General features: G+C 44.2%; 2 long non-coding RNA genes across 2 annotated transcripts; one reads left to right on the top strand and one right to left on the bottom strand.

Annotated features, from left to right (window-relative positions):
* The first annotated feature begins 92 nt into the window (after positions 1–92).
* Positions 93–17,239, top strand: LOC309631994. Its single transcript, XR_014246684.1, has 3 exons — positions 93–142; positions 459–6,506; positions 7,077–17,239. It is a non-coding gene; the product is annotated as an uncharacterized lncRNA (long non-coding RNA).
* Positions 17,240–17,299: 60 nt separating this feature from the next.
* On the bottom strand, positions 17,300–22,160 carry LOC309631998. The gene is made up of 2 exons (XR_014246688.1): positions 18,967–22,160; positions 17,300–17,562 (listed from the first exon to the last, which is right to left on the bottom strand). It is a non-coding gene; the product is annotated as an uncharacterized lncRNA (long non-coding RNA).
* Between the last annotated feature and the right edge of the window lie 3,532 nt (positions 22,161–25,692).

Genomic DNA, 25,692 nt, shown 5'->3' on the forward strand with positions numbered 1-25,692 from the left:
CCTAGTTGTGGCACATGGGCTCCTTAGTTGTGACATGTGAACTCTTGCAGCATGAATGTGGGATCTAGTTCCCTGACCAGGGATCGAACCTGGGCCCCCTGCACTGGGAGCACAGAGTCTTATCCACTGTGCCACCAGGGAAGTCCCTAGATTTTTTTTTTTTTTTTAATTTTATTTATTTATTTATTTATTTATTTATGGCTGTGTTGGGTCTTCGTTTCTGTGTGAGGGCTTTCTCCAGTTGCGGCAAGTGGGGGCCATTCTTCATCGCGGTGCACGGGCCTCTCACTATCGCGGCCTCTCTTGTTGCGGAGCACAGGCTCCAGACGCGCAGGTTCAGTAGTTGTGGCTCACGGGCTTAGTTGCTCCGCGGCATGTGGGATCTTCCCAGACCAGGGCTCGAACCCGTGTCCCCTGCATTGGCAGGCAGATTCTCAACCACTGCGCCACGAGGGAAGCCCCCTAGATTTTAATTTGAGAAAAATCTACACATGCCTTAATTCCTGAAACTAAATAGAAAACATTTCAAAATACACCCAGATGTTACTGAAATTTAGTCTTTTTTTAATTGAGATATAATTGACATATAATATTGTATTAGTTTTAGGTATACAACATAATGATTTGACATATGTATATATTGTGAAATGATCACAATTAGTTAACATGTATCTCCGCACATAGTTACAAATTTTTTTTTCTTGTGATGAGAATTTTTAAGATCCACTCCCTTGGTAAACTTCAAATACACAATATTGTCAACTAGAGTCACCACGCTATACGTTACATCCCAGGACTTATGTATCTGGTAACTGGAAGTTTGTACCTTTTGACCCCCTTCACCCATTTTGCCCACTCTCCACATGTACCCCCAATGTCTCCACCTCTGGCAACTGATAATCTGTTCTCTGTATATTTGAGTTTGTTTTTGTTTGTCTTTTCTTGTTGTTCCACGTATAAGTGGATCATATACTATTTGTCTTTCTCTGTCTGACTTATTCCACTTAGCGTAATGCTCTCAAGGTCCATCCACGTTGTTGCAAATGGCAGGATTTCCTTCTATTTCATGGCTGAGTAATATTCCACTGTGTATATATATCACCTTTTCTTTATCCATTCATCCATTGACGGACTCTTAGGTTGTTTCCATGTCTTGGCTATTGTGAATAATGCTGCAATGAACATGGGGTTGTAGACATATTTTTGAGATAGTGATTAAGCTTTCTTCCGATAAATACCCACAAGTTGAATTGCTGGATCATAAGGTAGTTCTATTTTTAATTTTTTGAGGACCCTCCATACTGTTCTCCATAGTGGCTGCACCAATTTACATTCCCACCAACAGTGCAGAAGTGTTCCCTTTTCTCCACACCCTCAGAAACACTTACTGCTGTCTTTTTGATAATAGCCAGGTAATAGACAGGTGTGAGGTGATAGCCCATTAGGGTTTTGATTTACATTTCTCTGATGATTAGTGATGTTGAGCACCTTTTCATGTACCTGTTGGCGTTTGTACGTCTTTGAAAAAATGTCTCTTCCTCTCCCCATTTTAAATTGGACTGTTTTTGTTTGTTTTTGCTATTGAGTTGTATGAGCACGTCACTGAAATTTAAAGTCTTTACTCAGATGTTCAGCATCACACCACACAAGTACATCCGTAGAGATTGATATGCTAATGCCACAGTCGGAAATTCAGTTTTCCTATTTCTGTGTATATTTTTATTTTGCCTTATGCTACAATAGGCACTAAGTAGTAGAGAATGAGAATATCATCAATGATTTGAAATATAGAAATAGTAATGCAATAAATTTTCTAGTTGTTTTTGCCCGTGCTGCGTGGCTTGCAGGATCTCAAGTTCCCTGAGCAGGGATTGAAGCCCGGCCACAGCAGTGAAAGCCCAGAATCCTAACCACTAGGCCACCAGGGAACTCTCAGTAATGCAATATTTATTCAGAGAAAATATTCCTATGTGCCTTCTTGTTACATTTTACTCCATTTTCTATTATATTACAAATTCATTAGGTATAATTGCTTTTCTCCTCCCTCCCACATTTTATTTTCTGTGTTGTTTTGTATATTTCTCATCCATTTCTTTATTTCTTTGCCCATGGGTTCTACTTTTCCATCAATTCCTATGGGCTCTCATTACAACGAGTAATTAATCATCTTTGCCTTTTATTTAGTCTCTGGTTTCTTGAAATGCCTGCTCAACCTTATTCTTTTCCATCTTGGGTAAGTTTTCTTTTGTTTGTTTGTTTGTCTGTTTGCTTGTTTCCTGGGAGTTTCAGAAAGATAATTCCCTATTTTCTCCCCAAGATCTGGGTTTCCTTTTCATAAATTAAATTTCTCTTCTTTCATTTTTCTCCACTCTCTACTGATCTCTTCAGCTTTTTTTTTTTAAGATTTTTTTAAAATTAATTAATTAATTTATTTATGGCTGTGTTGGGTCTTCGTTTCTGTGCGAGGGCTTTCCCTAGTTGTGGCAAGCGGGGGCACTCTTCATTGCGGTGCGCGGGCCTCTCACTATCGTGGCCTCTCTTGTTGCGGAGCACAGGCTCCAGACGCGCAGGCTCAGTAGTTGTGGCGCATGGGCTTAGTTGCTCCGCGGCATGTGGGATCTTCCCAGACCAGGGCTCGAACCCGTGTCCCCTGCATTGGCAGGCAGATTCTCAACCACTGCGCCACCAGGGAAGCCCTCTTCAGCTTTTTACTTTCATAAAGTTTTTCCTCTACTGAACTCTCCTAAACTCTTATGTTGCACTTATCCAAATAATCCAAATAACAGGTTTCTAGAAGTGCTGAGAGTTTAAAATTTCCTCTCATTCTGCATAGTAAACAGTGGAGAGTTCTAGAAGTAAATGTAGCTGTTTATATTTCAAGTAATAGTGGGGTACAGTTGGATTTATTATGGCAATTTGAACATTTATTAAGTGCTAACTCAGTGTTAAGAACTACCCTGATACCAGGATTTAACTCGGCCAACAGGCAAGGAATCTCGATCAGGCAAACTCACCATTTAGAAGTATTAGAAAGTGGATGGAAGATAGCTAGGAAAGACAAGGGTCACATGCTTCCATTGCTGCAGCCATCTACACGTGACACTTGGTAGCTGATTAGCGTACTGAGTGAAGGAATGAATGAAGCTGTTTTGAAGCTTCACGGGATGGTGTGGGACCCCAATCTCATCTCCTGTTGCAGGGAGAGTGACTGACTGAGTGCCTCGGCGACCTTGGAATCCACCACCAGGATCCTCAGAAGGGAACCTGTGCTCCAGCACTCCGGCCCGTCTGGCCAAAGCCGACCCACTCTGCCTGCTCCGCCTCCCCTTCCCAGGGGTCAGATCTCTTGCCTCTTCCAACTCTCTCCCCTTTCTTCCCTCATAGATATTTCCTCCCGTCAGTCTCCTGCATGACAATCCTGTCTTGGCATCAATTTTGCAGAGGAGCTGAACTACAGAAATATAAGATTACCCTGAAATCTAGATTTGTCCTCCTAAGTGAGTGACCCTCCTCTTCTGAAAAGTCATTCAAGGAGAGATAACTTCGATTTATAACCAACTACCTCACCCAACCTCCCACCCTTAGAGCCACTCCCTACACCACTCCCTAAGGGTATAGCAGGGCCTCGCCTTACACCTTCCCCACCTCACCTAACAACACACACACACACACCTTCCTCTTTTGCAAGTGTTATTATTTATTTCTTTGAGCCAAGTAAGCTTATCCTTTGAATGTACTCTCCCTTTCTCCTCTTATTAAGGCATTGTTACTACATTAATGATGAAAATAAAATGCTTTGCATAAGAACAGCATTTTTGTTACCTTCCTGAGCCCTTGGTAGAAACATTACCTCATTTGATCCACATAATAACTGTGAGATGAGCCAGGACCAGTATTATCAGCCCTACTTCACAGATGAAGAAACCGAGACCCAGACTAATCTCTGGGGGCATCAGTTTCCAAGTCTGCCCAATGAAGGCTTGAACCCTATGGCCTCTAAGTCCTCCTCCACTTCTAAAATGGTACCACTTCCATAATTTGTCTGAAGTTACAAAGCTAGTGGTTAGCGGTGGATTAGAGGTCTGAGATGAATGCCTTTGCTTGCCAGGCGAATTCCCCCACACCATCTTGTCTTTGCTGACCACAGCGATGGCTAACACTTATTAGCTGGCCCGGTGCTAATTCCTCTCAGGGGCACTGCTGAATACCTACTCGGCACCCTGCCCCCTCAGTACCCCCTATCTAAAAGGATGTAGATTTCAGTTCCACACACACTTATCAGGAGCCGACCCCACCCTTATTCTAAGGATATGCCCTGGTTGGCTGGTAGGTTTAACCTGATCAAGGCTTTCCATTCTCCTGGCCAGAGTTACTGGTCTCGGGCTGGGCCCGGGCCCAGGCAGTCCAAGGAGGGTGAACTGGAGGATTCTGGCCTGGAACACATGACGGGAAGTGCACTCTCTCCTACTGAACGTAAATTAGGAAGCACTGGCTTTATTGCACCAGCAGCCTCTTTGTGCCCCAGGGGGAAGCCGCAGGATTCTTCTTTGGGCTGATAGTTTCGAGCAGCTGAAATCTATGAGATGTCTACATCTCTAAAACTATAAGCAAACAACAGAGGCAAAGACCGATGAAGTCACTGAGAACCAGGGAGTTACTAGATTTGGCCAGACTCATACCACCTGTTTGGGGCGGTTAGGACTAGATTTCACCTTTCCAATGACTGACCCGGGGTTCTCTGTGCCTCAGAAAGCAGAGGATGCGCCCCTGTGCAGGGGTCCAGACAGAGGGCTCACTGCTGAATGGAACCCCAGCAGTATGTCTGAGGGGGCAAGGGGAGACTGGAAGGGGCTTCCTCCTATTCTGCTTTCCCGCCTAAGGTAGAACCCATGACAGGGCCCCAGCTGAGTGTGACGGCAACATGGAACAGAGACTCCTCAGGGAGAAGGCGCTGCCAGCCAAGTATGTGCCCACCTGGGGTCAGGGAGAGGGCAAGGCAGTGTCAACATGCTGTGACAGCTGGAGAAGAGGTGGGCAAATGGGTGGCCTTGGGGCAACAGGCCTTGTTTCTCACTCTCCTTCTCAAAGAACAGCCAGATATAAAGTCCACAAAGAAACAAAGGATAGTTACCAAGAGAATAGCTATTTTTCCAACTCGCTTACCTGTAGGTGAGTCTATACAATTCTGGCGGAACCAGACGTGAAGGACAGTTTGGTGAGTTCACTTGATCACAGCTAATGTACCATTCATATAGTCATCAAGAATGTACTGAGTGCCTACTTTGTGCCCTGGAGATACAGCTCTGAAAAAACACAGAAAAGGCACCTGTGTCCAGGAGCTCACTCTTAATGGTGGAGGGGAGGTGAAGGGGAACAGAACAGAACAAGTAAATAAACAAGATGATTTCAGACTGCGCTCATGCTCTGAAGGAAATAACAGGGTGAAATGACAGAGAGTAATTGCTTAGGCTGGAGGGGTCCTACTTTAGATTCAGGGTCAGAAATGACTCCTGGGGGGACATGGGCTAAGCCACGTGAAAAGTCTTAAGAACAGCTGATCCAGACAGGTCAGGAAACAGCAGCAAGTGCAAAGGCCCTGTGGCAAAAAGCACTTGGTGGTCCTTGTGCAGTGACCAGAGGCTGGAGAGACAGCCAGGATCCTCTAAGGCAGAACCTTGGAGGTCACTCAGGAGCTTTGTAAAGACCCCCTGTGACAGGTGGGAATGCGGCTGGAAGCACCAGTCTGCCATTCTTCCGCGGATATTAATGAGGCATGATGGAGTCTCCTGATGGACCTCTGGAGTCTGATCTGGGTCTAAGTTTGAGATCACCCTCTTTAATAACCTTGGGAAAGCTATTGGAGTTTCCCATTTGAATAATCAAGGATTTCTCCTGTTTGTAGCCAAAAGACTTGTGTGGGGATTTGCTCCAACCCTCAACTTTATCAGACAGTTCATCCTTACGGTCAAAAGCAGTCATTTACAAAACTGGCACAAAGTAAACACACACACACACACACACACACACACACCCCAAACGGTTATAATAACAATACTGTATAAACAACCGATATAAGAGTAGCTTCCCCAGGAAAAAACTGATTATGTTGCTGCGCTAGTCAAGTTTGTCATTCCAGTCTCACACGGTCCTTTAAGAACTCAATCTTGATCCCAGGGCTGGGTTTATCTGGGCGTTCCAGTTCATTTTCCGTTTCAAAAACGCAAAGCAATAACCATATTAACGTTGATATTTATCTTGTTTATCCCTGACTCTCCCTGTTACGCTGAGTTCAGGGGGACGGCGTGGGGGGGAAAGAGGGGATGCAGAAGCGGGGCGGAGAAAAGGGGCGCGATGAAGACCTTACGGATTGGGCACCGGGAGGAAACCTGCAGAAGGCAGCGATTTCAGGGAAGAAAGGAAAATGCGAAGTGACGCAAGGAGAGGAAAGGGGCGGAGGAAAGGAGCAGGAGGGAGAGTGCGGGCAGCGCTGGACGCGGAGCCCCAGGGTAGGCGGGGCAGGGGGCGCGGGGTGCCGCCAGGCTCGGGGCTCAGGCTCCCTGAGCGACGGAAGCAGGGCGGGGAGAGAGACGTAAATACTGGGAGAGGAGAAGAGGCGAGGGGTAGGAGCAGGACTCGTGAAGGCGGACGGAGGCCGCCGACTGAGGACGCCCGCAGCCTCCGCGAAGCAAGAGGCCTGCCAGGGCTCGGCTGCCCGAGAGGGGCCGCGGAGGGGCGGGGCGGCGGGCGTGAGGCCAATGGGAGAACGAACCGGGGAGGACCGGGGCGGGGCGGCGGGCGTGAGGCCAATGGGCGGATAAGTCGGTGCAGGGGTGGGCCGCCAGGCAGCTCGAGGGCCAATGGGAGGGGAGCAGGGGCGGGGCTCTGGGCGACTCGAGGCCAATGGGAACCCGAGCCAGGGGCGAAGGCGGGGCGCCAGGCGGCGTAAGGGCCAATGGGAGGCTGAGCCGGGGAGCTCGGGCGCCCGTCCGGCCCAGCGCCGGGGGAGAGGGACCCGGGAGCTGTGGGGGCGGGGTGCGGGGCTGACAACCTGTCAAATCCACTTTGGGACGAACTAGGTCACGCGCCTCCCTGAGCCAGGGCACCCCCGCCCCGCGAGGCCCGGCTGCTTCCTCTTCCTGCCGGCGATGGGGGCGGGGTGGGCGCCTGGGACACCTGCCTCCCCAGCCCCACGGCTGCTTGCTCGTCCGCTCGCCGCTCCCTGACGGCCGGACCCACCGCGGCTGCGCAGTTGAAAATGTGTCTCCCGAGCGGCCCTTCAAAGTTGAGAACTACCCACACCCCCGGCCTTCCTCATGCCGCTGGATCGAGGGGCAGTGGGCGCGTCCCCGCAGGCCCGCGTTTGCGGAAGCGGGACGGCCGCGCACTACTTGGCGCGGAAGGACCCGCGGGCGGCGGAGGGATCCCGCGCTCGCCGACCCAGGGCAGTCCGGCCCCCACGGCGGACGGCTGGCAGCGGGGGCGAAGCGTGGGCGGTGACCCGCCCGGCCCCGACGGGGCTCGCCGAGTAGAGCCGGGGCGGCCGCCCTGTCGCGCCGCGGCCCTTCGTCCCCGTCACCTGTTTCCACCGGGACGGGACCCGGCCTCCCTCGCCGGGAGGCGGGCAGGCCGAGGAGGGCGCTTTGTGTCCCGGCGGCGGGACGGGTGGCGGGGGACGCGCTGTTCCCCCGTCCCTGCTCTGTTCGTCGTTAAGACGCTGTTCCGGGCTTAAGCTGGGCACGTAGTTCTCGGATTGTTTCCAGGCGAATGAAATGAAATAAAAGCCTCAATTAGAAGTCAGCATTCATCCAGGTCCGGGGGTTATAAATTTGCTCCAACATCATCATGTAGGATTTATGCCCGTGTATTTCTTCTATTTAGACCATAAGTCCACTTCTCTTCAATATGGATCCACAGTAGAGCCATATCCGTCTTTTTTACGTCTTCAAAATGGATCTTGATGCACAATCTATTTAAGCAATACTTATGTTAATGTATTGATTCCCTTCATCATATTCCTCGATGCAAGTTTGTTTAGGATTTTTGCATTGAATGGACAGTAAATGCAATGCTTTGTTTAATTTTTACTACATGGCCATTCAAATTATGTTAATTTCCCCCCAGAACAAGGTGATGCATTGTTTTAAGTAACAATGACCAACTCCTCTACTCTTTTCCCAAATTGTATATAAGCTAAGGGTAAAATGTAGATTAAAAACGTTAAAATTTGAACAATAAATTTAAATTTTTGACATAGCAACTATTTGAAGTGTTAACTTTGCAATACTACTGTGAAATGGAACAAAGAAAAAACAATTCCTCTTCATTCACATAACATTTCTTTAAGCAAATATTTCTTGAATATATTCAAAAGCACTGTGCTTGAACATCTGCATGTTTTTATACGCAAAGCATTGTGCTCAAACATTTTTATGACTTTACCAAATGCATATTTCATCAGTAAAAGAATTTTTTTTCCTTTTAAAGTTCAGCCTTTAATTAAATACATATTAGCTACCACACTGGGAAGAAAACAATATACTATGTCATCTATGTACAGAATTACAGATGTACATTTTTTACATTTACCAGAAACATGGTCATCAAGAAAGAAAACTATGGAGAAAGTAAAAAAAAAAAGTAAAATGTCCTTTAAGTTCAACATAGGAGCTTAATCATTAATTAGCTTGAAGAACTACAGTATTTATTATTCTATAATATAGGATTATCAATAAAAGGTTGGGAAAGAGACTTCCAACCTTTTTTTTCCCCAACCTTTTTTATAAAAATTAAAATCTGGGAAATCCCTGGCAGTCCAGTGATTAGGACTCAGCGCTTTCACTGTAGGGTCCCGGGTTCCATCCCTTGTCCCGGAAACAAAGATCCTGCAAGATGCGCAGTGAGGCAAAAAAAAAAAAAAAAAATTAAAATCTAAGAAAACAATAAAAAGATCTTTTAGGCTTCATTACAGCTCATACCTGATTGCCAGTTAATTTCCCAAAAGGAATAGTTTTTCTCTGTTTTGACCAATTGGCAACCCAACAGAGTTAGAAGCTCTTAGCCCACATTGGGGATACTTTTTAAAAAGTAGTATCTTTTCTTACTTCGAAAGTTTTTTTAATTAATTGCGACTGAAAAGTGGGGTTTTTTGGGGGGCGGTCATATTTTTTAATGTTAATACTCTCTAATAAGACAATAAAAGCATGTGTTTTTCTTCAACAAATGAACCACAAGATTGTCTACTGAAAACGTGAGAATGAATTGTATACCATTATACAAAACTTGCATGCTGGAATTTAGCCACTAGAACTAGATATATTATATCACATTAAGGAGTAAAACTAGAGATTTTTAAGTTTAAAGAAGTGCAATACTAAAACAATCATCTTGCTGCTTTGGGGGTGTATTTTCAGTCCTTTAACAAAGGGTTAAAAACAGCATTTTTTTTTTTTTTTAAAACAGCATTTCTTAAAATGAGTGTTTTGATATGATGTGTCACATCTTTTTTTTTTAACTTCTAATTTCATAAGAAAGCTAATTCCTTCCATTTCTCTCCTCAGTATGAAAATTAGAAACATGCTGCCTTAATTATTTCTTCTGTTATATCCCTTGCTAGCAAATTCTTTTGGAATAGAGTGGGGAAATGAATTACCTTTATAAATGGAGTTACTGTTTTGCGTAAACACTACATGCATAATTCCCTCCTGTAAGGAGGATTTTATAATTCCCTACCCAAATGTCTGGGCACAGTTTTATTTCTCAGTTGGTAGTACATTTCTTAGACTAGAAGGAAAGAGTAGGCAACCTCTTTACTTCTTTTGGGGTGGAGGGTGGGGGGCTTTACCACAGGGTAAAGACATCCTCAGGGTAGCTCAGCCTAGGCTGTGTGGTTGGAAATTCAGCTTGGACCAAAAGAGGTGACATTCTGTGAGTGGGAAGCAAACGCCTTGAGTTTAAGGTTGCAAACCAGTGGTCTGCAGAGGTGTTTTGTTTGCCTCTCACAATGTTTAGAAATTTTTAAATTAGTTTCCAAGATTTAAAAAATGGGAGACTTCAGATAAACATACAGAATTGTAGCTTCTCTTGAAAATTAGACAAATATGGCTCATTTCTTGCCTGGTTACATGCTGCTCTAGCTGACTAGCTGCTGCCCCCTTTAGACGGGGTGTACACGCTATACGTTGGGCTCAGTGCAATCATTCATTTTAGCCACCTGGCCACTGGAGGAATGAGTATTTGGAATACCTGCTCTGGGTTATATAAAATTGTGAAAGTCTTCACCACAGAGAGAAGTTAGACTTAGGAAGAAGAGATGATCTTAGATTTTTGTTCTAAGTAAATATAATGAGCTCAGAAATGAAAAGCTAGTGGAATTATACGTGGCAACTGGCTGCATCCCATTATTCCACTTATTGGTCCCCTGGCACAGGGAAAGCTCAGGTTGTATCAAGTTAAATTTTTAATTAAAAATGGAAATAATGTTTTTTGTGCTGTACTTCCCACTTACAAAGTCACTGCCTTGGTTCAAATGAATTTCACTGAAAGTCTTGGCTAGTAGAACCTGGGAATAGTAGCCAATTGTGAAAGATTGTGCAAGAAGGGATTCCCCCAAAGGCTACAGAATAACAAGAATGATAAAGACAACGTCTTGACATTACTGAGCAATGACCATGTGCTGGACATTGTTCTAAGTGCTTTACCTAAATTATGTCTTGTTATTATATTTTATTTTATTTTTGGCCATGCCATGCAGCTTGCGGGATCTTAGTCCCCCAACCAGGGATTGAACCACACCCTTGGCAGTGAAAACGCGGAGCCCTAGCCACTGGACCACCAGGGAATCCCTCGTTATTATATTTTAGTTTCCTATTTGCTACCTCATCTTTCTTTTCTTGAAGCTGCCTTGAACCCTCTAAGACTCAGGCACGAGGTGAGTGCTCTCATTTGCTATAGCATAGGATGGCACTAACCTTTGCCTATTACTGGTCCTAAAAGTACCCAGATGTCCTTTCTTTTCTGCCTTTCCCTGACTGTACCCCAACCTTGTCCTCTCTTGGGCCTTTTCCTGCCATGGTCTTTGTGTCTCCCTATTGGAATCAGACTTCTCACCTCAGCAAGAAATATTCCCTTTCTAGGGCAGAGAAGAGGGAGAATCAGCCAAGACTGGGGCAACAAATGTGATAGGAAGAGAGAGAGAAATAAGATGGAGAGCACGAAGGACAGATAAAGGGAGACAGACACACAACAGCCACCGCCCACACTCTCCAACCAGGACAACACCATCATCAAAGTCAACAACAAACCCAGTAAGAACAGCAGCACGCTAGAAAAGGCGCCAGGTTTGTGTGCAGACGGATTATGTGTTTGATGATTGTTGGGAGTGTGAAGTAGACCAACTCAGCAGAGTTACATTTAGGTAGAGTCCAGATACAACAATGGGGAAAAGTTTAAATAAAATTGTACTTTCATATAATAGAATGTTTATGAAAGTTTTAATAAGATGGCTCAATACCATATCAGATGGAGAAAAAGCCAAAAAAAATTATATACAAAAACATATTTAGGGGAATTCCCTGGCGGTCCAGTGGTTAGGACTTGGTGCTTTCACTGCCATAGGCCTGGGTTCAGTCTCTGGTTGGGGAACTAAGATCCTGCAAGCTGTGAGGCGCTGCAAAAAAACAAAACAAACAAACAAAAAACCCCCCAGAATCATACATACACACCACACACACACACACAACATATTTAGGAGTTAAAATACTGTTTCAGATTTTTAATCGATTACAGTATTCTATAAGTATATTTAAAAGGCTAGAAGAAAATATGGCAACATAGTAGTGGTTCTGGATTTCCAAAAATTTTCTAGTGATCATAAAGTACTTATATAAACAAAAGAAGATAAAATAATTAAGAACCAGGGGGAAAAATTAAAAATCAAGCTGAGGGACTTCCCTGTGTGGTCCAGTAGGTAAGACTCCGAGCTCCCAATGCAGGCGGCCCAGGTTTGATCCCTGGTCAGGGAACTAGATCTTGCATGCATAACACAACTAAGAAGCCTGCATGCCTCAACTAAAGATCCCACGTGCCACAACAAAGACCCGGTGCAGCCAAAATAAATATATAAAATAATAAATAAATAAATATTTTAAAAAAAATCAAGCTGAGAATGTACCTACTAAGTTTTAGTTCCATGAGAGAGACTAAAAACTTATACTACCTTTATAGATGTTACCATCTCCAGATTTCAAAAATGTTTTCCAATGATCTCAAGGGGACTGGGCGAGAGAGGACAGATGGCTGAGCAGAGCCTACTCCTAGGGCTGGAAAAGAAACTTGAAGTACATGTCCTACTGATGCCACATCTGTGATACCAGCTTTGCGCAGAGAAGGATGGCATATAATATCTTCCCCTGCTGTAGGTCTTAAAGCCTGTCGGCCCCCACTTCCTTTAAAGAAGGATGAGTATATGATCCAGAACATCTGAGAAGTTATATCAGCTTGCTAAGGCTGCCATAACGAAGCACTGACCACAGGTTGAGGGGCTTAAACAGCAGACATTTATTTTCTCACAATTCTGGAGGCTGGAAGTCTGATCAAGGCATCCGCAGGGTTTGTTTCGTCGATGGTCTCTCTCATTGGCTTGTGGGGGACCGCTTTCTTGGCTTGTGGGGGACCGCTTTCTTGATGTGTCCTCTCGTTCCTCTGTGTCTCTGTCTGAATCTCTTCTTATAAGGACACCACTCAGATTGGATTAGGACCCACCTTAATGACCTCATTCTAACTTCATTACCTCCTTAAAGGCCTATCTCCAAAACCAGTCACATTCTGAGGCCCTGGAGGTTAGACTTGACCATGAGTGTTGGGGTGACCCAATGCAGCCCGTAGCAGAAGGTGTGGGGTAGTTTGGAGGAGGTGGCAGTACTTACTGAGACCCTTGGGTGATCACCCTTGAATCAGAAGGATGGATAGGAGGTTGCTTGGGTACTAGTAAGACAAGTGGTGGGACCAGAAAGGGGGACAGCCTTCAAGAGGAAAGAAGGAAGGGTCTGGTTAGGGTAGATAGCTGTGTTTTCAGAAACTCTTGGCCAGCTGGCTCTATTTAAATTTTGTAAGATGGAAGAAAACCATTTTAAGGCCTACCTCTATACAGGACTTTCCAACAGTGTCATGAAAACTGACTTAGAAGATTATTAGAACTGAGGAAGGTAAGACAATAGCAGATCTGCTGCATACCCTAAATGATCTTCTTCATACTTCCTTTTATTTAATGTACAGGAATTGCGTCATGCCTACCTGGGGGAATCTACTAGAAAGTAAACGTACATCACCGGCCAACACTGCACTTGAAGAACTCACATCTATGTGAGTGAACGCAGAGCAGAGCCATGTGTCCTGGCACGTTTCTCGCATTGCCTATAGTGAAAGATGAAGCTGAGTCTCAAGAAGGTAAAATAAAAAATGAGGACAAGTATAGCAATGACAAACAACAACAACAAGACAGATTCCAACCTGACTTGGCCTTTTTTGCAGTCAAAGAATTTTGAATTTGAACCAAAGAATTCTCCATTTCATTTTGTAGCAGCCTGCAGTCCCTTTTGGAAAAGGTAAGGGTACATATAATGAATAAATAATATCGCCATTTTTTGCCTCAGTAGAAAAAACCTGCATGTGCAAGCAACAATCTCTTCCTTATTTTAATATTAAATTGCTTAGTCGGACTAAAGCAAACCTTTCAAAAAAACAAACAAAAAAAACTGCTTTGCATCCATATCAGTTCGTATAAACTCAGAGGAAATCAATCAGCATAAGCAAATGACATTGGGTCAACTTTGACCTTCTCTTCTACTGTACTTCTTTTGATTTAGGCCTCATAGGAATTATATTTTGCGGAAGCCCTGAAGCACAGAAAGCTTAAATGGTGCTATGGACTGAATTACTTCTATCCAGATTCATATGCTGAAGCCCTAGCCTCCAGTGTAACTGCATCTGGAAATAGGGCCTTTGGGAAGTAACTAAGGTGAAAGGAGGTCATAGGGTAGAGCCCTGATCCGATAGGATTAGTGTCCTTATAAGAAGAGACACCTGAGAGCTTGCTCTCTTCCTGCCATCTGAGGACACAGCAAGGAGGCAGCCTTCTGAAAGCCAGGACCCAGAAAACCAGAAACTGGATCGGCTGGCACCTTGATCTTGGACTTCCCAGACTCCACAGCCCTGAGAAAATAAATGTCGTTTAGGCGAGCCATTCTACTGTAAGGCAGCCCATGCCGACTGATACAAATGACCTGTCTGAACACTTGGCTGTCTCCTTTCCAACCTCCAAATCTGCACCTTAATTACCTCTTCATTACCTTCTTTTCTGAAGAAATTACACCCAATCCACCCTGGGGATAATAAGTCCCCTCTTTTTCGTCACGGCACTTTTTAAAAAGCATTTATCCCAATCTGTATTTACTGTGTTTATTCATTGACTTGATTTTCACTGGCACTAGCACGGAGGATTCACGACACAGGGACCACCACCCCCTGCCGCCCCGCCCTTGCCCTTGCCCTTTCCCTCTGTCCTGTCCCAACTGCAAAGCAGAAGGCTGGCATGCAGCGGGCAGTAAGGTAAAGGCTCTGTTTTACTACCACTGTGACCATTTCGGTGAAAAAAAGGGCCTGAGGACTTTTTCAGTTTTCCAGTCACAATGAAGGACATTTACCAAGTGAGGACAGTAGCAAATTTTTTTTTTTCTTTTTGGCCGAGCCATGCCATGTGGGATCGCTGTTCCTCGACCAGGGATCCAAACGTGCCCCCCCTGCAAATGGAAGCCCAGAGTCCTAACCACTGGACCACCAGGGAAGTCCCAGTAGCAAAATTTTTTTTTTTTTTTTTGCTATTTGTGCTTATTTTTAATAAATTTATTTATTTATTTATTTTTGGCTGTGTTGGGTCTTTGTTTCTGTGTGAGGGCTTTCTCCAGTTCCAGCGAGCGGGGGCCACTCTTCATCGTGGTGCGCGGGCCTCTCACTGTCGCAGCCTCTCTTGTTGCGGAGCACAGGCTCCAGACGCGCAGGCTCAGTAGTTGTGGCGCACAGGCCTAGCCGCTCTGCGGCATGTGGGACCTTCCCAGACCAGGGCTCGAACCCATGTCCTCTGCATTGGCAGGCGGATTCTCAACCACTGCGCCACCAGGGAAGCCCCAGCAACTATTTTAAAACCTAGGTTAGACAATTAACTTACGAATTCAGTAAGCCAGGGCTCTATTGAATTGGTTCTCTATTTCATTCAAAATAAGCTCGGGACTTCCCTGGTGGTCCAGTGGTTAAGACTCCGCATTTCCACTGCAGGGGGCACCAGGTTTGATCCCTGGTCGGGGAACTAAGATCCCACATGCCACGGCTCAGCCAAAAATAAAAATTAAATTTAAAGAAAGTAGAAGCCTTTAAAAAAAGAATAGGCTCAGGCTGGGTAGGAAAGAGAATCTGCTCAAAGTGTGCTCACAGGTTAATGAATAGATGATGATGGTGAACAAGCGCGTATATGACGATTCACACTGTTCATTGTGAAAAGGGTTCAGAGCTTAGATCCCGGAAATCTGTTCTCCAATTTCGATTTGGCTGTAACGAGTTGTGTGACCTTGGGCTAATCACTCACCACTTTCCACATTTGGGTTTCCTCTTTAGTGAGGTGAGGTTCCACCAGGCCCTGCCCTGCACACTTCTCAGGGCTGAGGTGAGCGTGGGCATGCTAAAACAAGATCATAGGGGTTTTTTGGCTGCGTTGGGTCATCGTTGCTGAGCGCGGGCTTTCTCTAGTTGCGGCGAGCGGGGGCTTCTCTTCGTTGCGGGGTGCGGGCTTCTCACTGCGGTGGCTTCTCTTGTTGCGGAGCACGGGCTCTAGGCGCGCGGGCTTCAGTAGTTGTGGCACGTGGGTTTCAGTAGTTGTGGCTCGCAGGCTCTAGAGTACAGGCTCGGTAGTTGTGGCTCACGGGATTAGTTGCTCCGCGGCATGTGGGATCTTCCCGGACCAGGACTCGAACCCGTGTCCCCTGCATTAGTAGGCGGATTCTTAACCACTGCGCCACCAGGGAAGTCCCGATCATAGGGTTTTAGAATCTTATAACAATTAAATCCAGATGAATTAAAAGTCTATGTCAATGTGAGCCACCACGGAAATCTCAACCTTGTTATCTGGGTCCCAGAGAACTGGGCACAAATGTGCCTTTGATTGACAAATGGATGAGATCCTGTCATCCTTCGTGGTGCTTTCTGTGGCTGCACCCAGGTCACCCCTTGGCAAAACTGACTTATCTGTGTGTGTGTGTGTGTGTGTGTGTGTTTTGTTTTTTTAGCCATGACTGGCTTCACTCACAATTACTATGTAGGCAGAGGTGGCTCTTACGACCCCAAGGTGCCAAAAGGTGCTCCTTTGCCTCCTTGGAGAGTGAAGAGGTGGCCAGTAGACACCTCCTTCTCCATGGCTGATGACCCCACACTCACTTCAGAATCTGCTCCCCTCAGGAACTCCCCCAACAGAACACTAATAAAGGTGTTTGCCCATGAAGAAGTCACTGTGCAAAAGTAACGACAGCCTGGTTCTGAGGCCAAGTCTGGCCACACCTTCAACACAACCACAGGAGAGTCAGCAGAAGGGGACGGAGAGGCTCCTTCCAACCCGGATCAGTGACCTGACTGTACAGCTAACACATGGTGGACAGGCCAACGTTTTCCCAAATAGAAGTGAATTCTGCTCTCCATGACCAAGCCCCGGAACTTGCTGGATTTCTTCTTGCTGTCTGTCTGAGAGGTTAATTAGTTTCAGCTGAGTCCCAGCATTCCCTGGCCAATGTACCTGGCAATCTCCACAGTCAATTCCACACCTATTGCAAAGAGTATTTTTTTTTTTTCAAGGGATGGTGTAATGTTTTGGGAAAGCCAACCCAGGATAGAGGCCAAAGTGGTCCAAGTTGGGAATTTAATTATATAAGTGTGTAACTCAGCACTTTCTACTTTTCCTAACATGAAAATCCTCAAAATGAGGGAGAAGAAAAAAAAAAGGGAGAAGGCAGGGAGGGAGAGAGGGAGGGAGGGAAGGAGGGAAGGAGGGAGTTCAAGTGCTAAACATTAGAACAGTCTGATTTCTTGAGTCCCTACGTACCGATACCCCTCCGGTTCTAGCAAGGGCCCATCTTTGTCTCTCTCTGTCTCCCATGACAATTTTGTAACTTACTGTTTGCCAAATGCCCTACCTACTTTCAAACACTATTCCGAACAGCCGTTTTCACTTAGCACCTCTAAGCACTGAATTCTTAGGTCTACATTTCTTTTTTAATTTATTTATTTTTAGCTGCGTTTTGTCTTCGTTGTTGCACACGGGCTTTCTCGATTTGTGGCGAGTGGCAGGCACTCTTCATTGCGGGGCGCGGGCTTCTCATTGCAGTGGCTTCTCTTGCTGCAGAGCAAGGGCTCTAGGCGCGCAGGCTTCAGTAGTTGCGGCTCGCAGGCTCAGTAGCTGTGGCACACGGGCTTAGTTGCTTGGCGGCACGTGGGATCTTCCCGGACCAGGGCTTGAACCCGTGTCCCCTGCATTGGCAGACGGATTCTTAACCACTGCGCCACCTGGGAAATCCCAGGTCTACCTTTCTTTTTTTTTTTTTTTTAAATAAATTTATTTATTTATTTATTTATTTATTTATGGCTGTGTTGGGTCTTCGTTTCTGTGCGAGGGCTTTCTCTAGTTGTGGCAAGTGGGGGCCACTCTTCATTGCGGTGCGCGGGCCTCTCACTGTCGCGGCCTCTCTTGTTGCGGAGCACAGGCTCCAGACGCGCAGGCTCAGTAGTTGTGGCTCACGGGCTTAGTTGCTCCGCGGCATGTGGGATCTTCCCAGACCAGGGCTCGAACCCGTGTCCCCTGCATTGGCAGGCGGATTCTTAACCACTGCGCCACCAGGGAAGCCCCAGGTCTACCTTTCTGATTTAACCTTCTCGGCACCTCCCGGTCTGCAATTCCAACATTTACTGGGCTCTTCTACCTGGAAATGCCACCAACTCCTTGGACTCACTGAGCCCAGAAGGACTGTCTGTTTCCTCCCAAACCAACATGTCCTGTGTTCCCAATTTCTGTCCGTGACTGGACTTCTGACACTTCCATTTCAGCTAGGCTCTCGCTAGGGGCGTCTCAACTCAGCGGCATATTGGATGGCATGGGGGGAAACCTTATTTTAAAAATGCATGTGTAGGGCTTCCCTGGTGGCGCAGTGGTTAAGAATCCTCCTACCAGTGCAGGGGACACGGGTTCTAGCCCTGGTCAGGGAAGATCCCACATGCCGCGGAGCAAGTAAGCCCATGAGCCACAACTACTGAGCCTATGTGCCACAACCACTGAAGCCTGCACGCCTAGAGCCTGTGCTCCACAACAAGAGAAGCCACCGCAGTGAGAAGCCCACGCACCGCAACGAAGAGCAGCCCCGCTCGCTGCAACTAGAGAAAGCCCGTGTGCAGCAACGAAGACCCAACGCAGCCAAAATAAATAAAATAAAATAAATAAATTTATTTTAAAAAATGTATGTGTAAAATAGATAGCTAGTGGGAAGCTACTGTATAGCACAGGGAGCTCAGCTTGGTGCTCTGTGATGACCTAGAGGGGCAGGATGGGTGGGGGGGAGGTCCAAGAGGGAGGGGATATAGGTATACGTGTAGCTGATTCACTTCGTTGTAGAGCAGAAACTAACACAACATTGTAAAGCAACTGTACCCCAATTAAAAAAAAAAAAACACGTTACTTCAAAAAACATGCATGAGCCTCAACCAAGATCAGTTATATCGGAATCTCTAGCAGTGAGATCCAGCCATCAGCATTTTTAAAAGTTCCCCAGGTGATTCAAACATGCAGCCAAGGTTGAGAACTGCCTGTCCGGGCCTTGGGGCCATGTCTGAATCACTCTGCCCTTTGCAACCAAAGTGCTGCAAGTCCAGTCTATGACTTACCCCCAGAGTGTCTCCAGATCTTTCTCTTACTTTCTTGTCCCAGTAGTGTCCCTTTAGCTTAAGCATCATTAAAGCACCTCTTGTTTTCTCCACTCGACTCATGCCAGACAAATTCTCCCAAATACGGTTCTGATCATATCAGCTCTCATTTCAGAAACCTTCCAGCTGCTGTGTGCCTTGGTCAAGCTTATACCCACGACTCCCTTTAAGGAATGCTTTACAGTGACCAAAACAAACTGCTTGCCCTTCCCTGGACGTGCTGCCAAGTTTCCTGCCTCTGAACCTCTGCTCACGCAGTTTCTGTTCCCTGAAACACCCTTCCTTCCACTCTGCACGTCTGCATCCTATGTATTCATCAAGAGCTTTCCCTGATCTTTCCAGCTAGGAGTGATCTTTTTTCTCCTCAGAATTTTCTTCCAATTTAACATGTCCTGCCAGAGGACCACTGCAAGGAAAACAGTTTGCCAATTAATGAATTACCTTTCTGCTTTTAATTTAATAGTCAAAGCTAATTACTTGCTTTCCCAGGACAATGTTACTAAAAATTGAGTATACATAAGTGTCACCTAGGGAATTTGTTAAAATTCATATTCCTAGGCCAATATCCAGAGATTCTCAAAGGTTGAGAACTGACGCTCTAGCAGAAACATACACAGACCTGCACGTTTTTCACGTGGTGTTCCTGACAACCCTATGTGGGCATTACTGAGGTAGGAAGTCTTTCTAATTTCATGTCAGTCGGATCCATGAAAACACTGACCTTGCAATTTCATACATAAATCCAAGTGCAGCCTACAGTAGCATATTGTTACCATTCCTAAAAACTGTATATTTTCTTACACCAGGGATTGAAAACTCACATGACTATAATAAGGACAGGCAGTTTGAGTTAATGAGTGAAGTAGGCCAAATCCAGCCTCCGTGTTGGGGGTATCGCAGGGAGGGGTAGGAGCTACAATGGACTCATGAGGGTCTCTGCTGCTCGCCTCTGGGTAGTTATTTACATTTTAGAATGTGGAACAAGCCGTGCCTGGTCTTTCAACTTTCCCATCAAGCTGGAAATCCAGACTTTTATGTGATATTTCCAGGTTTTGTGTTTAAAACCCTGTGAGGCTTGATATAGCCTTTGCAATTCTGACTTAAAGCAACAATAATTGAAGTATAAACAGATGTTAAGTCTTTATTTTGTTTTGCTACGGAAATGGCATGCAACATTATCTTATCTATAGATTGACAGATGCAATCTACAAAAATGAAGTGACAAACTTATTTGAGAATTTCATAAATCATTACTTTTTTTAGAGATGGGTCCACCTTCTCACTTTACAGAAGCAAAAACTGAGATCCAGGTAAGTTAAGTGAGTTATGTGATTTTTAAAATAGGAAATTAAACAAACACTTTGTTGACAGGCAGTGTTGTCCACAGTATGGATTCAGAAATCAGAGTGACACGCCTTCCTCTTTCACACACTGTGACTGTGGGGAAGTTGCTTAAACTTATTTACTTCTCTGATCTGTAAAATGAGGTAAATATATCTATATTCTTATGGACTGAATGTTTGTGTCCCCCCCAAATTCACATGTTGAAATCCTTACCCCCCTGTGATGGTGTTAGGAGGTGGGGCCTTGGGAAGTAATTAGGACGTGAGGGTGGAGCCCTCATGAACAGGATTCATGCCCTTAGAAATGGGACCCCCAGAGAGCTCTTTCACTCCTTCTGCCCTGTGAGGGTACAACTACCACTCACAACCTGGGAGAGGCCCTTGTAAGGACTCGACCATGTTGGCACCCTGATCTCGGACTTCCAGCTTCCAGAACCTGCTAAGCTAACTAGTCTATGGTACTTTGTTAGAGCAGCCTGAACTGACCAAGACATATATTAGTTGGGTTCTTGTGAAAATGGAATAATATGCTGTACGTAAGATTCCTGGCACCACTAAATATCAGCTATTATTGTTACTGAGTTCATAATTAACCTCATAAAACTCTCTCACTTAAGATTTTCTCCATTGGCGCTATCTACTTCAGGATTTAGGCAATGAAATAATTTTTATTAAGCAAATTGTTTTTAAATAAGCTGTTTCTGGTTCTTTGAGAAGAAAAACAAAATTGATAAACCATTAGCCAGACTCATCAAGAAAAAAAGGGAGAAGACTCAAATCAATAGAATTAGAAATGAAAAAGGAGAAGTAACAACTGACACTGCAGAAATACAAAGGATCATGAGAGATTACTACAAGCAACCCTATGCCAATAAAATGGACAACCTGGAAGAAACGGACAAATTCTTAGAAATGCACAACCTTCTGAGATGGAACCAGGAAGAAATAGAAAATATGAACAGACCAATCACAAGCACTGAAATTGAAACTGTGATTAATAATCTTCCAACAAACAAAAGCCCAGGACCAGATGGCTTCACAGGCGAATTCTATCAAACATTTAGAGAAGAGCTAACACCCATCCTTCTCAAACTCTTCCAAAATATAGCAGAGGGAGGAACACTCCCAAACTCATTCTACGAGGCCACCATCACCCTGATACCAAAACCAGACAAAGATGTCACAAAGAAAGAAAACTACAGGCCAATATCACTGATGAACATAGATGCAAAAATCCTCAACAAAATACTAGCAAATAGAATCCAACAGCACATTAAAAGGATCATACATTATGATCAAGTGGGGTTTATTCCAGGAATGCAAGGAGTCTTCAATATACGCAAATCAATCAATGTGATACACCATATTAACAAATTGAAGGAGAAAAACCATATGATCATCTCAATAGATGCAGAGAAAGCTTTTGACAAAATTCAACACCCATTTATGATAAAAAACCCTCCAGAAAGTAGGCATAGAGGGAACTTTCCTCAACATAATAAAGGCCATATATGACAAACCCACAGCCAACATCATCCTCAATGGTGAAAAACTGAAACCATTTGCACTAAGCTCAGGAACAAGACAAGGTTGCCCACTCTCACCACTATTATTCAACATAGTTTTGGAAGTTTTAGCCACAGCAATCAGAGAAGAAAAAGAAATAAAAGGAATCCAAATCAGAAAAGAAGAAGTAAAGCTGTCACTGTTTGCAGATGACATGATACTATACATAGAGAATCCTAAAGATGCTACCAGAAAACTACTAGAGCTAATCAATGAATTTGGTAAAGTAGTAGGATACAAAATTAATGCACAGAAATCTCTAGCATTCCTATACACTAACGATGAAAAATCTGAAAGTGAAATTAAGAAAACACTCCCATTTACCATTGCAACAAAAAGAATAAAATACCTAGGAATAAACCTACCTAAGGAGACAAAAGACCTGTATGCAGAAAATTGTAAGACACTGATGAAAGAAATTAAAGATGATACAAATAGATGGAGAGATATACCATGTTCTTGTATTGGAAGAATCAACATTGTGAAAATGACTATACTACCCAAAGCAATCTACAGATTCAATGCAATCCCTATCAAACTACCAATGGCATTTTTCACAGAACTAGAACAAAAAATTTCACAATTTGTATGGAAACACAAAAGACCCCGAATAGCCAAAGCAATTTTGAGAATGAAAAATGGAGCTGGAGGAATCAGGCTCCCTGACTTCAGACTATACTACAAAGCTACAGTAATCAAGACAGTATGGTACTGGCACAAAAACAGAAATATAGATCAATAGAACAGGATAGAAAGCCCAGAGATAAACCCACGCACATATGGTCATCTTATCTTTGATAAAGGAGGCAGGAATATACAGTGGAGAAAAGATAGCCTCTTCAATAAGTGGTGCTGGGAAAACTGGACAGGTACATGTAAAAGTATGAAATTAGAACACTCCCTAACACCATACACAAAAGTAAACTTAAAATGGATTAAAGACCTAAATGTAAGGCCAGACACCATCAGACTCTTAGAGAAAATATAGGAAGAACACTCTATGACATAAATCACAGCAAGATCGTTTTTGACCCACCTCCTAGAGAAATGGAAATAAAAACAAAAATAAACAAATGGGACCTAATGAAACTTAAAAGCTTTTGCACAGCAAAGGAAACCATAAACAAGACAAAAAGACAACCCTCAGAATGGGAGAAAATATTTGCAAATGAAGCAACTGACAAAGGATTAATCTCCAAAATTTACAAGCAGCTTATGCAGCTCAATATCAAAAAAACAAACAACCCAATCCAAAAATGGGCAGAAGACCTAAATAGACATTTCTCCAAAGAAGATATACAGATTGCCAACAAACACATGAAAGAATGCTCAACATCATTAGAGAAATGCAAATCAAAACCACAATGAGATACCATCTCACACCGGTCAGAATGGCCATCATCAAAAAATCTACAAACAATAAATGCTGGAGAGGGTGTGGAGAAAAGGGAATCCTCTTGCACTGTTGGTGGGAATGTAAACTGATACAGCCACTATGGAGAACAGTATGGAGGTTGCTGAAAAAACTAAAAATAGAACTACCATATGACCCAGCAATCCCACTACTGGGCATATACCCTGAGAAAACCGTAATTCAAAAAGAGACATGTACCAAAATGTTCATTGCAGCTCTATTTACAATAGCCAGGACATGGAAGCAACATAAGTGTCCATCAACAGATGAATGGATAAAGAAGTTGTTGCACATATATACAATGGAATATTACTCAGCCATAAAAAGAAACGAAATTAAGTTATTTGTAGTGAGGTGGATGGACCTAGAGTCTGTCATACAGAGTGAAGTAAGTCAGAAAGAGAAAAACAAATACCATATGCTAACACATATATATGGAATCTAAAAAAAAAAAATGGTCATGAAGAACCTAGGGGCAAGATGGGAATAAAGACGCAGACCTACTAGAGAATGGACTTGAGGATATGGGGAGGGGGAAGGGTAAGCTGCGACAAAGTGAAAGACTGGCACCGACATATATACACTACCAAATGTAAAATAGACAGCTAGTGGGAAGTAGCCGCATAGCACAGGGAGATCAGCTCAGTGCTTTGTGACCACCTAGAGGGGTGGGATAGGGAGGGTGGGAGGGAGGGAGACGCAAGAGGGAAGAGATATGGGAACATATGTATATGTATAACTGATTCACTTTGTTATAAAGCAGAAACTAACACACCATTGTAAAGCAATTATACTCCAATAAAGATGTTAAAAAAATAAAAATAAAAATTAATAAAAATAAATAAGCTGAGTTTCAACTAATTTGTAAATTAAATTGGTCAAGTATTTGAACCTTGCTGAGGTAGTTTCCTTAGCTGCTAAAGAAGTTGCCTTTTTTATCTTTATCCTGTTTAGGTCTACAATTTTATTTTTTATTATTCAATTCATATATTTTATTTTTTTTTAATAAATTTATTTATTTTTGGCTGTGTTGGGTCTTAGTTGCTGTGCACAGGCTTTCTCTAGTTGCGGTGGCTTCTCTTGTTGCGGAGCACGGGCTCTACGCACATGGGCTCAGTAGTTGTGGCTCGCGGGTTCTAGGGCGCAGGCTCAGTAGTTGTGATGCACGGGCTTAGTTGCTCCGCGGCATGTGGGATCTTCCCGGACTAGGGCTCAAACCCGTGTCCCCTGCATTGGCAGGCGGATTCTCAACCACTGTGCCACCAGGGAAGTCCCTCCATTCATATATTTTAAAAATAAATGTTTAAACTGTGAATCACAGTTTATGTCTGAATGTGTCTTACTTAACTTACAGATTGAAAAATATATATACATTTATTCATACTTTTAATTCTCAGAGAAATGATTAGACACAGTTTCTTCATTAAATACCAACGACTGTATTTTATTTTTATTTTATTTTTTTGGCCGTGCCACAAGGTTTGCAAGATCTTAGTTCCCCGATCAGGGATTGAACCCGTGCTCCCTGCAACGGCTGTGGAAGAGCAGGGTCCTAATCACTGGACCACCAGGGAATTCCCAAACAACTGTACTTTAAATGATAAATTTAGCCCTTTATTTCATTTTACTATTTAAGGTATTTAAGTATATTTTTATGCTGTGCTGGAAATGGGGAAGAATTGACAAGTAGAGAATTTTCCAACCTCCAATTGTAGTGTCATGAAAATGACTGAATTGTGAACAGTTACTAACAGAAAGCTCTCAGCATAAATCTTCCCATTCCCCACCACTGTCCCATTTTTATTAAGAGGTACCCTCTTCTATAGCACAGCAGTTCTCAGTGTGTGGTCAGAGGGCCCCTGGGATCCCAGAGACCCTTTTAGGGGGTCTGTGAGGTCCTCTCTTTGCAACTATGTATCTGAGGCCAGATTTTCTTATAATTCAGCCTGAAACATCATACTGCAGTAGATTGAATGCAGATATGAGAATCCAGCTGCCTTCTATTAAACCAGATAGCAAAAAGATTTACAAAACTCTAAAACAATGCCACTCTTCTCAATGTTTTCTTGTTTTGGAAAATATTATTTTTCATAAAATGTGTTATTTAAATTAACATGCCAGGGGTTTATTATTGTTCCTTTAAAATGAGTTAATAGGGGCTTCCCTGGTGGTGCAGTGGTTAGGAATCCGCCTGCCAATGCAGGGGACACGGGTTTGAGCCCTGGTCCAGGAAGATCCCACATGCCGCGGAGCAACTAAGCCCATGCACCACAACTACTGAGCCTGCGCTCTAGAGCCTGCGAGCCACAACTACTGAGCCCGCGTGCCACAACTACTGAAGCCCACACGCCTAGAGCCCATGCT

Source organism: Balaenoptera borealis (genome assembly GCF_965194805.1).
Source record: "Balaenoptera borealis genome assembly, chromosome: 7".
NCBI lineage: Eukaryota > Metazoa > Chordata > Mammalia > Artiodactyla > Balaenopteridae > Balaenoptera > Balaenoptera borealis.